We start from the raw sequence: 8,947 nt of genomic DNA, 5'->3' as shown, positions 1-8,947 counted from the left end.
GGTGATTGTGTACCATGTTTGCAAAAAATATTTTAATCAGGGCTTAGAGAGTTTAGGAACCCCCTGCCATGACAAGCATGCTACCTGTTCGAAGAAAGAAAAAAAAAAGTCTTAACTGAGTTAAGCTTTGGAGTTTAATTACTATTTGAATGAAGAATTAAGACTTAAAACCCAGTTGGGCATTAAGTCATCAAGGCCTCTGACACACTGTTTTAATAAAGCTCCTGAAGTTGATGCCACACAGGAAACAGGAGCAAAAAAAACCCAACTCAGTGAATTCCAGTATTGAATTGGTACTTTATGAAAACTGTAGTTTGTCTTAAGAATTTGAAGGAAGGGGAAATCTGTTCAGCTCATTTATTTTCAGACTTCAAAATTTCTCCACAGTCCTTCATTTAAGGACAAGCCGCACCTTCTAAGTTTATTCCCAACTGAGAGGGACATATCCATTCTAGGAAATTGTTTTATAACTTTGGTACTTCCAGTTTCCATCATTTGAATTGAAATATATTTAATTTGAAAACTGTAGTGTCTGATTCTCCAACAAATCATCCTTCGTGAGGATGGTTAGGGTTTCTCAGATGTGCTTTCATGTTCATCCTGGAAGTACCTGGTAGACTGTGGACAATTATAATGTAGATGTAAAGAATAATTTGAGAAGTGTTAGTCTATTCATTCATTCACCAAACATTGCTTCATATGCTGAGAATATAAAGACAAATGTGAAATGGTCTTGGTCTTCAAGAAGCCAGGTGAGGGGCCAGAAGATACCGATTGTATTTGCATGGAGAAGTGGGACTACTGTCCTGTGTGCTTTAAAAACCACCCGACTCAGTTCTCAATTTCTGGAAACCATCCTGAACTAGTATGCGTGCGTGTGTGTGTGTGTGTGTATGTATGTGTGTATACACAATCATGATTTGCTTAATGATGGGGATACATTCTGAGAAATGGGTCATTAGGTGATTTTGTCACTCTGCAAATATCATAAAGTGCCCTTACACAAATCGAGATGACATAGCCAATTACATACCTAGACTATATAGTATAGCCACTTGCTCCTAGGCTACAAACCTGTAGAGTGTTTTACTGTACTGAATACTATAGGCAATTGTGACACAATGGTATGTAAAGATACCTAAACATAAAAATAGTACAGTAAAAATAAGATATAAAGGCTGGGCACGGTGGCTCAGACCTGTTATCCCAGCACTTTGGGAGGCTGAGGCGGGCGGATCACCTGAGGTCAGGAGTTCGAAACCAGCCTGACCAATATGGTGAAACTCCATCTCTACTAAAAATACAAAAATTAGCTGGGCTGTGGTGGCACGTGCCTGTAGTCCCAGCTACTCAGGAGGCTGATTCAGGAGAATTGCTTGAACCCAGGAGGTGGAGGTTGCAGTGAACTGAAATCATGCTACTACACTCTAGCTTGGGCAACAGAGGTAGACCCTGTCTCAAAAAAACCCCAAAAAAACAAAAAACAAAAAAACAACCCAGGGTATAAAATTAAACATGAGACACCTGTATAGGTCACTTAACCATGAATGGAGCTTGCAGGACTGGAAGTTGCTCTGGGTGAATCAGTGAGTGAGTGGTGAGTGTATGTGAAGGCCTAGGACATTATTACATACTACTGTTGGCTTTATAAACACGGTACACTTAGGCTACACCAAATTTATAAAAACAATTTTTCTTTCCTAATAATAAATTAACCTTAGCTTACTGCAACGTTTTTACTGTATAAACTTAATTTTTTTTAACTTTTTGACTCCTTTGTAATAACAGATATACACATTTGCCTAGGCCTACACAGGTCAAGATCATCAATATTGTCTCCACCTCCACATTTTGCCCCACTGGAAGGTCTTCAGAGGCAATAACATTCATGGAGCTGTCATCCCCTATGATAACAATGCTTTCTTGTGGATACCTCCTGAAGGACCTGCCTGAGGCTATTTTACAGCTAACTATATATATTTATATAAAATAAAATATAGTATATAATATATGACATTAGATATATATTTAAATATATAGCTAAATTTTGTATAATATATAAACATATATTTTTTATATTATATATTATATATAAACATACTATATATATATAAAATAAAAGGAGTATATTCTAAAATAATGATAAAAAGTACAGTATAGTAAATACATATGTCAGTTACACAGTGGTCTATTCTCATTCTCAAGTACTAGGAAGTGTATATAATTGTAGGTGCTATACTCTATATGACTGGCAGCCCAATAGGTGTGTTTACACCAGCATCACAACAAACACGAGTAATATGTTGTGCTACAATGTTAAAAGTTTTCAGCTGCATTATAATCTTATTATAAATGCCATCTGTCATTGACTGAAATGTCATTATGTGGCACATGACTGTGTATGTACATACACATGGTCTTATAAATATAAAAATATACTGACACATATACATGTATATTTATATACACACATAAAACTCAAACTCTTTCTTAAGTTATTACATTGGGAACCTAGCTTCAAGAGGAAAAAGAAAGAGAAATAACTCCTTTCTGGGGAGGGTTGACTTATCAGGTAAAGAATTTATGAAAGAGTACAAAATAAAAGTACATAGTAAAAATATTTTTTATACATTTATTTATTTATTTATTTATTTATTTATTTATATATTTATTTATTTATTTATTTATTTTGCGACAGAGTCTCTCTTTGTTACCTAGGCTGGAGTGTAGTAGCATGATCTCGGCTCACTGTGTCCTCCACCTCCTGCCTCAGCCTCCCAAGTAGCCGGGCGCACCCAGTGCGCATCACTACGCCCAGCTAATTTTTGTATTTTTAGTAGAGACAGGGTTTTGCCATGTTGGTCAGGCTGGTCTCGAATTCCTGGCCTCAAGTAATCTGCCAGCCTTGGCCTCCCAAAGTGCTGGGATTATAGGCATGAGCCACCATGGCTGGCCTGATATTATTTTATTTTAAAAATAAATAATGTAGTCAATGGCCACAAAAGAGTATACAGTAAATACAAGTCTCTCTCATTGCCTTGTCCATAAAACACAACAGGCACAACTGGTAGCAATTTGTTGTTATTCTTCCAGAAAGATGGTATGCCTGTAAAAGCATAAATGTATAAAACAAATAACAGGATACTACACACTCTGTGAAGCACCTTGCTTTTTCACCTCATTAAACATTTTTAAAATTTGTCGAAACATTTCAAACACACAAAGGAGAAAATACTGCTTCGTATTACCAGGCAGGCTGTGGACCACACGGCTCCATAGGATACCCTTCACATTGACAGTGATGTGAATAGTTCTGTCTGAAGTAGGGCAGCCCTCTGCTGAAAATAACAAAACATGAATCCCCTTGTATCCACTCACCACACAGCTGTCTGAAAGCAAGACAAAATACCAAGGTTTGCTCCAGTTTTTTGAAAACTTAACAGATATGGTTGAGGTTGTTTGAGTATTCCTTCCTGATTTCATTATTGTCTTGCCATCCCACCATAGTCATAGATTTAGTGTTTTACAAGACCCATGGATAATTTATATATTTACTAGACACATATATCTATTAATGTAGATAATACAACACAATGTGCCTATATTTGCTGGTATCAAAAGTTTACATAAATAGTATATTGCTGAATGTATCATTCCACAACTTGCTTTTTCAGTCTTCTTACTTCTTTGATATTCATCTTCACACAAGTCTCTCTAGTGCACATTTTAAATGCTATATAGAATTCCACTATATGACTATATCACAATTTCCAAATCTACACTCCTATTAAATGACATTTCTGTTTTTAAATATTTTTCATTAGAAACCATGCGGCAATAAACATTGTTACACCGATTTCCTTCTGCACATATGAACTTTTCCTAAAGTTATAAATCTAGAAGTAGAATTACTAAGTTGGAGAGTATGAACATCATCAACTTTATGATATTTCAAATTGCTCTCCAAAGTAGTGGTACAAATTCACGTGCTTACTAGCAGTATATGAGAGCTATTGTTATTCTAAAACCATAACAACTCTTGATACTGTTATAATTTAAATTTTGCCAAGTCGAGTTGATGTCTAACTGTTAGTTTTTCATCTTCCTAATTATTAGTAGGGTGAGGATCTTTCCATATGTTTATTATTCACTTACTTATCTCTTGAATTGCCTGTTCACATTTTGCTCATTCTTTAGCATTTATAGGGGTTATGAATCTCTTTTCAAAGGATATGGTTTATTTTTTCACTTTATGTTTTGTGTCTTTGTTGAATGCAAGAGTTTAAAAGAAAATCTTGGTGTCATCAAATTTTCCAACCTTTTGCTCTACTTTTTGTGTCTTGTCTAACAAATTTTTCCGCATATAAATGTTATGTAGATAGTCCATATACTTTTTATTTTCACCAAAAGCTGTTTTAACATTTAGATCTTTAATCCATCTGGAATTTATTTTTGTATATGATGTGAGAATGGGATCCAATTTTATTTTATTTTTTTCCATATAGTTAAGCAATTGTCCTAGTACTATTTATTGACTAGTCCTGCCTCTCCTCACAGACTTATAGTGCCATATTGGTCATATTTCAAGTTTACACATATGCAAGTATCTGTTTCTGGGCTTTCTTTTTTTTTCATTTTTTAAAATTATACTTTAAGTTCTAGGGTACATGTGTACAATGTGCAGGTTTGTTACATATGTATACATGTGCCATGTTGGTGTGCTGCACCCATTAACTCGTCATTTACATTAGGTATATCTCCTAATGCTATCCCTCCTCCCTCCCCCTACCCCATGACAGGCCCCAGTGTGTGGTGTTCCCCTTCCTGTGTCCAAGTGTTCTCATTGTTCAATTCCCACCTATGAGTGAGAACATGTGGTGTTTGGTTTTCTGTCCTTGCGATACTTTGCTCAGAATGATGTTTTTCAGCTTCATCCATGTCCCTACAAAGGACATGAACTCATCCTTTTTTACAGCTGCATAGTATTCCATGGTGTACATGTGCCACATTTTCTTAATCCACTCTATCACTGATGGACATTTGGGTCGGTTCCAAGTCTTTGCTATTGTGAATAGTGCCGCAATAAACATACATGTGCATGTGTCTTTACAGCAGCATGATTTATAAGCCTTTGGGTATATAACCAGTAATGGGATGGCTGGGTCAAATGGTATTTATAGTTCTAGATCCTTGAGGAATCATCACACTGTCTTCCACAATGGTTGAACTAGTTTACAGTCCCACCAACAATGTAAAAGTGTTCCTATTTCTCCACATCCTCTCCAGCACTGGTTGATTCCTGACTTTTTAATGATCATCATTCTAACTGGTGTGAGATGGTATCTCACTGTGGTTGTGATTTGCATTTCTCTGATGACCAGTGATGTTGAGCATTTTTTCATGTGTCTGTTGGCTGCATAAACGTTTTCTTTTGAGAAATGTCTGTTCATATTCTTCACCTACTTTTTGATGGGGTTGTTTGATTTTTTTCTTGTAAATTTGTTTAAGTTCTTTGTAGATTCTGGATATTAGCCCTTTGTCAGATGAGTAGATTGCAAAATTTTTTTCCCATTCTGTAGGTCGCCTGTTCACTCTGATGGTAGTTTCTTTTGCTGTGCAGAAGCTCTTTAGTTTAATTAGATCCCATTTCTCAATTTTGACTTTTGTTGCCATTGCTTTTGGTGTTTTGGACATGAAGTCCTTGCCCATGCCCATGTCCTGAATGGTATTGCCTAGGTTTTCTTCTAGGGTTTTTATGGTTTTAGGTCTGACATTTAAGTCTTTAATCCATCTTGAATTAATTTTTGTATAAGGTGTAAGGAAGGGATCCAGTTTCAGTTTTCTACATATGGCTAGCCAGTTTTCCCAGAACCATTTATTAAATAGGGAATCCTTTCACCATTTCTTGTTTTTCTCAGGTTTGTCAAAGATCAGATGGTTGTAGATGTGTGGTATTATTTCTGAGGCCTCTGTTCTGTTCCATTGGTCTATATCTCTGTTTTGGTACCAGTACCATGCTGTTTTAGTTATTGTAGCCTTGTATTATAGTTTGAAGCCAGGCAACGTGATGCCTCCAGCTTTGTTCTTTTGGCTTAGGATTGTCTTGGCAATGCGGGCTCTTTTTTGGTTCCATATGAACTTTAAAGCAGTTTTTTCCAATTCTGTGAAGAAAGTCATTGGTAGCTTAATGGGGATGGCATTGCATCTATAAATTACCTTGGGCAGTATGGCCATTTTCACGATATTGATTCTTCCTATCCATGAGCATGGAATGTTCTTCCATTTGTTTGCGTCCTCTTCTATTTCACTGAGCAGTGGTTTGTAGTTCTCCTTGAAGAGGTCCTTCACATCCCTCGTAAGTTGGATTCCTAGGTATTTTATTCTCTTTGAAGCAGTTGTGAATGAGAGTTCACTCATGATTTGGCTCTCTGTTTGCCTGTTATTGATGTATAAGAATGCTTGTGATTTTTGAACATTGATTTTGTATCCTGAGACTTTGCTGAAGTTGCTTATCAGCTTAAGGAGATTTTGGGCTGAGACGATGAGATTTTCTAAATATGCAATCATGTCATCTGCAAAGAGGGACAATTTGACTTCTTCTCCTAACTGAATATCCTTTCTTTCTTTCTCCTGCCTGATTGTCCTGGCCAGAACTTCCAACATTATGTTGAACAGGAGTGGTGAGAGAGGGCATCCCTGTCTTGTGCCAGTTTTCAAAGGGAGTGTTTCCAGTTTTTGCCCATTCAGTATGATATTGGCTGTGGGTTTGTCATAAATAGCTCTCATTATTTTGAGATACGCCCCATCAATACCACATTTATTGAGAGTTTTTAGCATGAAGGGCTGTTGAATTTTGTCAAAGGCCTTTTCTGCATCTATTGAGATAATCATGTAGTGTTTTTTTTTGTCTTTGGTGCTATTTATATGCTGGATTATGTTTATTTATTTGCGTGTGTTGAACCAGCCTTGCAACCCAGGGATGAAGCCCTCTTGATCATGGTGGATAAGCTTTTTGATGTGCTGCTGGATTTGGTTTGCCAGTATTTTATTGAGGATTTTTGCATCGATGTTCATCAGGGATATTGGTCTAAAATTCTCTTTTTTTGTTGTTGTGTCTCTGCCAGGCTTTGGTATCAGGATGATGCTGGCTTCATAAAATGAGTTATCCTGGGTGTGTCTATGCGGGTGTTTCTGGATGCAACTGATATATTTGGATTAGTAGATTGAGTAAAGCTGATTGCCCTCACTAGCATACATGGGCCCCATCTCATCAACTGAAGGCCCAAATAGAACAAAAAGGCTAATCCTCTGCAAGTAAGAGGTCACTCCTCCTGCCTGACTGCTTTCAAACTGGAACATCAGTGTTTTTCTGCCTTGGGACTCAAATTAAAACATCGGCTCTTCCCAGGTCTTAAACTAGCAGCCTTCAGACTGGAATTACACCATCAGTTTTCCTTGGTCTCCAGTTTGCCAACTGCAGATCTTGGGACTTGTCAGGCTCCATAATCACATGAGCCAATTCCATATAATAAACCTATCTCTCTCTCATTGGTTCTCTTTCTCTGGAGAGCCCTAATATATTTGCAAACATATCATATCCACAAATCAATTCAATCATGTTTACCACTGCAACTACCCCAGTACAAGCTACCAAGTAATTTCATCTGAGATACTGCCATTCCCTCTTACCTAGTCTCATTTCCATGGGATTCATTTCAATTATATTCACCCTAGTATAGATTTTTATCTATATGATAGCCAGAGAGGTTATTTAAAAGACAAATCAGGAAGGGCACAGTGGCTCACACCTTTAAACCCAACATTTTGGGCAGCTGATGGGGGAGGATAGCTTGAGCCCAGGAGTTCAGGACCAGCCTGGGCAATATAGTGAGTCATCATCTCTACAAAAAGTAAGTAAAATTAGCCGGGTGTGATGGCGTGCACCTGTAGTCCCAGCTACTCAGAAGGCTGAGGTGGGAGGATGCTTAAGCCCAGGAAGTCGAGGCTTCAGTGATCCGAGACTGAGTCACTGCAGTCCAGCCTGGGCAATAGAACGAGACCAAACAAACCAACAAAAGCAACACATACACAAACCAAATCATGTCACTCCTCTTCTGAAAACCCTCCAAAGTTTTCCCATCACATTTAGAATAAAATCCAAAGTCCTTACTTTGGGATACAAAATCCGACATGATCTGAGTTCTAGCAATCTCTCCCATCTCAGCTCTTTTCTCTGGCTCAACCCTCCCATCTACATCATTGCTCCTCATGCCTGTCAAGCAGGCTTCTAAATGCTCTTCCTTGATTCTAGATCCAAGCAAAATCTTGTCTTTTCGTTTTTGGACTCGCATTTCTCTCTGCCTGATGTGCTCTCTCACTGAAAATATGTGTGTCTCACTCCCTCACTTCAGCCAGATGTCTGCTCAAAGTAGCATGCTTCATCACATTCTATCTGATTACTTGGCTTTGTTGCTCTTTGGAGCAGTCATTGCCTCATGACATTATACAGTTTTTCTGTTTATTTGATTATTTTCTGATTCACCCACTTAAATGCTAAGTCCATGAGGTAGACAATTTTTCCATTTATTTAGATGTTATATCCCCAATGCCCTAGGTAATGCCTAACACATAGTAGGTACTAAATCAGTGTTTGTTAAATAAATCAATGTGTCAATTTTATTACCTTTTTCTGCATTTTCCTGCATCTATGATTTGATTACGTGCTAATACAGTTGATAGATTTTCTGACATTAAAACAGCTTTACATTCTTAGAACAAATACTACTAGAATATGATGTATATTTTTAATACATGAATGAACTCAATTTGTTAATATTTTATTTCAAATTTTTGATTTTATATTCACGTGAGAATTATGCTACAGTTTTCTTTTTATAGTGTCCTTGCCTAGTTTGAGTGTCAACAGCATATTAACCTCACAAATTAA

This window comes from Chlorocebus sabaeus, chromosome 11 (assembly GCF_047675955.1).
Source record: "Chlorocebus sabaeus isolate Y175 chromosome 11, mChlSab1.0.hap1, whole genome shotgun sequence".
Classification (NCBI taxonomy): Eukaryota; Metazoa; Chordata; class Mammalia; order Primates; family Cercopithecidae; genus Chlorocebus; species Chlorocebus sabaeus.
This window is presented reverse-complemented; position numbering follows the sequence as displayed.